Raw genomic sequence first — 6,113 nt, forward strand, 5'->3', positions numbered from 1 at the left:
TGAATTCCAACTTGGAAGAAGGACTTTCAACATATGTGGATTCGACTGATGATGAATGTTACCCGTCGAATGATCAAAAGGATTATCCATCGAAAGACAAGGAATCACATTCGTTGAGTGAAAGAAAGCCAGTTAGCAATTCCCAACTAGCTAAGTTAAATGAGAAATATGGATCAGTTTCCAAAAACTTTGTTCTAGGAGAAACAAGTAAAGTGAAAAAGAACAAGAGAGTCAATGTAGGGCATCTATCAATCAAGAAATTGAATGATAGATTGGAGAAAATTGAGGTTAAAACAAAATCAAAAAGGAAAAATAATAGAAATAGGAAAGTAGGAATTAACAAATATAACAACTATACACCTGATAAATATGCACCTAGAAAAATCTGTGTGAAGTGTGGTAGTGTTAATCATTTGTCTGTTAATTGTAAACTTTCTATGCCTTGCTCCCATGTCTGAACCTCATTCATTTCCCAGTATGCCTACAATGCATGTGAATGTTATGTCTGCACATAATTTGAATGCACAGTTTGCTAATATGCCATTTGCATAAAATCCTTACTATGCTGCAATTACTTGGCCACAAATGCCATTTAGCATGCCCTACTGGAATAACATGTTTGCACAGAATATGCCTTTTCATGTTAACCAGCCTGTGTATGATAATTCTGCAATGATGAATGGTTTTAAGGGTTCTACTCAATTGACTGAGGATGAATTTCAAAAGCCTAAGTCAAACGAGGACAAGCCAAAGAAACCTAAGAAAAAGGCTAACAAAACAGGACCCAAGGAAACTTGGTTACCAAAATCAACTTGATTTGATTTTGTTGTGTGCAGGGAAATAAAAAGAATCTATGGTATTTGGATAGTGGGTGCTCATGGCACATAACTGGAGATTCTACCATGCTCACTGAGCTCAAGGAGAAAGCTGGCCTAAGTATTACTTTTGGAGATGACAACAAGGGTTATACTGTGGGTTATGGCTTGATTTCAAAAGATAATATCACCATTGAGGAAGTTGCCCTAGTAAATTGGACTCAAGCACAATTTATTGAGTATCAGCCAGCTTTGTGATAAGGGCAACTCAGTAACATTCAATTCTAAAGCCTGTATTGTGACCAACAAGAAAAACAACAAAGTGGTTCTCACTGGAGTGAGAAAAGGAAATATCTATTTAGCTGACTTCAACTCATCGAATGCATAATCTGTTATTTGTCTATTTAGCAAGGCAAGTCAAGATGAAAGTTGGTTATGGCACAAGAAGCCTTCCTACCTTAACTTCAAGACTATGAATGAGCTAGTCAGGAATGATCTGGTAAGAGGCATTCCACAAGTGAAATTCTCAAATGATGGATTGTGTGGTTCCTGTTAAAAAGGAAAACAAATAAATGCATCATTTAAAAAGAAGCTTGATTCAATAATTGAAGAACCTTTGCAACTACTGCACATGGATTTATTTGGACCAGTCAATGTGTTATCCATCTCAAAGAAAATATATTGTCTAGTAATTGTGGATGATTTCTCAAATTTCTCTTGAACATATTTTCTAAAAATCCAAAGATGAAGCTGGTGAAATCATCATCAATCACATAAGGTAAGTTAACAATCATCCTGATCTCAAAGTTAGAAGAATCAGGAGTGACGATGGAACTGAGTTCAAGAATTTTGTGATGAGATTATTTTGTGAAGAGAATGGGATCATGCATGAGTTTTTAGCAGCAAGAACCACACAACAAAATGTAGTGGTGTAAAGGAAACACAGATATCTTATTGAAGCTGCAAGAACAATGCTAGAAGAATCAAAGTTATCAACATACTTTTGGGCAGAAGCTGTAAATACTGCATGCTACACTCAGAATATCTCTTTGGTTAATCAAGCAAAATGCATGACACCCTACCAATTGTTCAAGAATAGGAATCCAACATTAAATTGTCTTCATGTCTTTGGCTGTAAATGCTATATCTTAAGTAATCAAACTGATCAACATGGAAAGTTTGATGCCAAAGCTGATGAGGGAATTTTTGTTGGATATGCAGTTGGAAAAACATACAGAGTCTACAATCTCACAACATTGTTATGGAATCTTTACATGTTGTGTTTGATGATAAAAAGATTGAAGGACCGCAAGATGGAGATTTCCATGAAAACCTCAAATTTGACAATGTTAAGGTTATTTGCGATTATAGTGATGATGAAGGTGATCAAGAACCAATGTCTAACGACAATGCAGAAAAATCCACAACTAATGAAGCACATAATTCAACATCCGTCAAAAGGCAAAGATCAACATCTTGAAAGCCAATACAAATCACAATCAGAAAGAACCCCAACTATTTGTCAAATATCCACAAACTCAAGGGGAGTTTCTTCTAATCAAAACTCAGTCACACATCAAGAAAACTATGAGGCCTCTTCATCTAGAGCTAATCTACCACGACCGAGAAAATGGACTAGAGATCACCCTTTTAAACAAATTTTGGTGATGCATCATCAAGAGTGCAAACAAGGAAAGTAACTCAAAAAGAATTTATGTATATCAACTTTCTATCTCAGGAAGAACCTAAAAAGGTAGAAGAAGCTCTGTTGGACCCTGATTGGGTTTTAGCTATGCAAGAGGACCTAGACCAATTTGAAAGGAATAAAGTTTGGAAGTTGGGGCCCAAGCCCAAAGGAAAGAATCCAATTGACACCAAGTGGGTATTCAGATTCAAGATGGATGAAAATGACATAGTAGTTAGGAACAAAGCTAGATTGGTTGCTAAGGGCTACTATCAACAGGAAGGAATAGATTTTGATGAGATATTTGCTCGTGTTGCAAGATTTGAAGCCATCATAATTTTCTTAGCCTATGCAACCCATGCCAATTTCAAGGTCTATCAAATGGATGTCAAGAGTGCCTTTCTGAATGGAGATTTGGAGGAGGAAGTCTATATCAGTCAGCCTCCTGGTTTTAAAGATCCAAATTTTCCAGAATTTGTCTACTATCTTTTAAAGGCACTTTATGGACTGAAGCAAGCACCTAGAGCCTGGTATGCCATTTTGTCAAAATTCCTCTTAGAAAATTATTTCACAAGAGGTATTGTTGATAAAATCTTATTCTATAAAAATGTCAATGGCTCTAATTTACTTGTTCAAATTTATGTAAATGATATTATATTTGACTCTACAGACACTACACCATATATGACCTCTACTAACACTTTTTTTGGTGTTACAAGCAAAAATGTTACCTTAAATCATTAAAATTTGATCTAAGGTAACATCTTTTTTGAGCGTTGCAATAGATATTAGTCGATGTTACCACAGACATAAACAAAATGCTATTGTAACATAAAAAAAGTGTTAGGATTGATATTGAAATATATGTTATCATAGAAGTGAAAAATTTGAGCGGCTGATGGTTGGTTAGTTGGCGGTCAAATTTAGACCAATTTTTTGGGCGGTCAAAAACAAGATAAAACCTGCTCAATTATCTCTTTTTTCCAAAAACTAAATCTAAACTAATAAATTAGACAAATCTCTCTCCTGCATCAAAACTCTCTCGTCGAGAAAAACACAAACACCACACATAAAACATAAAGCTAATCGAAAAGATCCAGAGCTTAGAGTTTTAGGGTTCCATGCTTGGAGTCTTCTCAATCGGGTTTGAGTAATTGAGAGCTTGGAGCAAATTAGGTTTCTACTAGTAAGGGGATTGGAGTGAATTAGGGTTCAAAAAATTGGGGCTTTCTTCTCAATCGGGTATAGGACTTGTAATTAGGGTTTTCTTCTCTATCGATCTTGTAAATTGGGGTTTTCCTCTTGTTTGATCCAACATTTAGTTGGTTATGCTCTTATTTTCTTCTCTATTTTTTTTTGCTAAATGTCTATTTTTTTTTCTTGTAATCGGGTTTAATTTCTGTGTTTTATTTATTCACTTATCTTCTTGTATGCTTTTATTTGTGTTTGATTAAACATTTAGTTCTCATATTTAAGGGTAGTAATTCTTTCAAATGGGTTTCTTATTTTATGTTAAGCAAGGTAAGAAACTTCTTTCGAATGTGTGAGGCAATTTTCGTAACTTACTTTTCGTATCATAATCTTTGTGTCCACATGTTTTAATGGCAGACTAGAAGTACGAGCTCAAGTAGTATATCACCAACTCAGGTACTTTCTTGCTTTTTGTTTTTTATTTTTGCTAGATTATGCCATGTTAGATAATGCCAAGCCTCTGAGTTACCTATATATTTGTAAACAACATGCACCGACAACACCACCAGCACCTGCACCCATTAGTAATACTAGCCCAACCATTGAAGCTCTGTTAGCCACGTACGTAAAAGCTTTACTCTGAGATACACACATTTGTTAAGTCGTATTTTGATATCAATTGCAAAAATCAAATAAGGTTTTAGTTTAATTTTGTGTCTCCGGACATAAACCAATTGATTGTGTAATACAAATTCTCCATGATTCACAAGAATTTAGTATAAAATCAAATAAGGTTTTAGTGTAAAATTAAATAAGGTTTTAGTTTAATTTTCTAAAATATGGTATGTTTGACCTTTCTGGTATCATGTTTGGGAAACCTGGCATTCGCTTTTGAAATTTTTTGCAGCAATGGTGATTAGAAAGGTGATCGTGAAGACTCACAATAGGGGGTATAAAGATTAGGATCACAATAGGGGATATAAAGATTTCATGATATAAGAAAACGGAAACAATCTAAAAAATTGAATTGCAGGGAGTGTTGGAAGAGGGACAAGAAGTAGCTGTAAGTGGCGATTTAATATGGAGGCTCTCCCAGCATATCTGATTCGTAGGTATAATTATTTTATATGTTCGTTCGTAAATTTAAGCTAAAATATTTTTTTAGAGATATATGTAATTTAAATTATTCTGCATGAGATATTTAAAGTCGTATAAAATTGTGCGACTATTTTGGTATTGTCAGTTTTCCGAAATTGTGCAACTATTGGTATTTTTAAGAATCTTTACCTATCTAAGCAGGGACAATTTGACAATCCTCTGTTTTTTAATATGTATATAAGATTTACTTATCTGTAGGTCAAGAGTAAAACTAATCTATTGAAAGGGTGTTATTTTTATGTCGTAAATGATTGGCTTATTTACAAGTATGACAGACCATCTTTAGTGACTTAGATTTTCTTTGATCCTTCTTATAGTATGATGAATCAAAAGCAATCATAAAAAGACGGAACCTGAAATATGATCAACAATTAACTTCCCCTCTACTTCCCCTGATCTCATGTGTAAGGTTTTGATTGTTCCTACTTATTAATTTAATTTTTTTTTTTAATTTCTGAATATAAAAGCAGATGATATTGCCAGTGACACATTCACGTATAGTATATATATCAGAGCCTGAACATGAACCTAGCTTGTTAGTGGCTATATGCAACTATGACTAGATAGGTTATGGTTCAAATAACTGTTGACGTAGCTGAAATGTGATTATTATTTCCAGTTTTTTTCAAGTTTATATAGTGGTTAAATCAATCTTATGTTGGCACAATGAATCAATAACGAGTACTTCCGTTTGCACCAGGATGAGGATGTCTATTCTTTTTTTTTAGCCAGAGCTTCCTTCTGAATCCATCATACGTCTTCCAAGAGTGAAGATAAATAATTACTTAAAGTCGCCTGTGGAGAAAAGACATGCATCAAAATTGCAAAACAGCAAAGGTAGCTCAAAATCATTACGGAATAGAAGGCAACGACATCCCTCACACCCAGAAAGAAAGAATATGAACAACAGTACCAATAGTGCTCAACCAAATGGGAAGCGATAGTCATCAGAAAAGGTATCATGAAGTGTACTTGATCTCAAAGTAGAAAATTACTTCTCCTGTACTGTTGGCCATAGTTAATCTAAAGAGTCTGAATGTCTGATACACACTTTAACATGCAATTAATGTATTAACGGATTATGTTTGATCTTGATACTCAGGTGGATCATTCTATGGCGGAGAGCTTCTCTGAAGGAGGAAGGACGTGTATAACTTCCAGGGTGTATCCAACAAAAGCCATTTGCAGTAATGCCAAGATTTTCTTGTTTAATATATTGCTTAGTTTTGGCATTTTTAATGTTTTAACCGTGATCTTTCATTTAA

The 6,113-nt window shown here is 34.4% G+C and overlaps 1 long non-coding RNA gene across 1 annotated transcript; it reads left to right on the plus strand.

Annotated features, from left to right (window-relative positions):
• The first annotated feature begins 3,521 nt into the window (after nt 1-3,521).
• Nucleotides 3,522-5,727, plus strand: LOC141704779 (uncharacterized). The gene is made up of 3 exons (XR_012568075.1): nt 3,522-4,146; nt 4,724-4,802; nt 5,549-5,727. It is a non-coding gene; the product is annotated as an uncharacterized LOC141704779 (long non-coding RNA).
• The last annotated feature ends 386 nt before the right edge of the window (nt 5,728-6,113 follow it).

This window comes from Apium graveolens, unplaced genomic scaffold, assembly GCF_009905375.1.
Source record: "Apium graveolens cultivar Ventura unplaced genomic scaffold, ASM990537v1 ctg8240, whole genome shotgun sequence".
In the NCBI taxonomy this organism is placed as follows: domain Eukaryota; kingdom Viridiplantae; phylum Streptophyta; class Magnoliopsida; order Apiales; family Apiaceae; genus Apium; species Apium graveolens.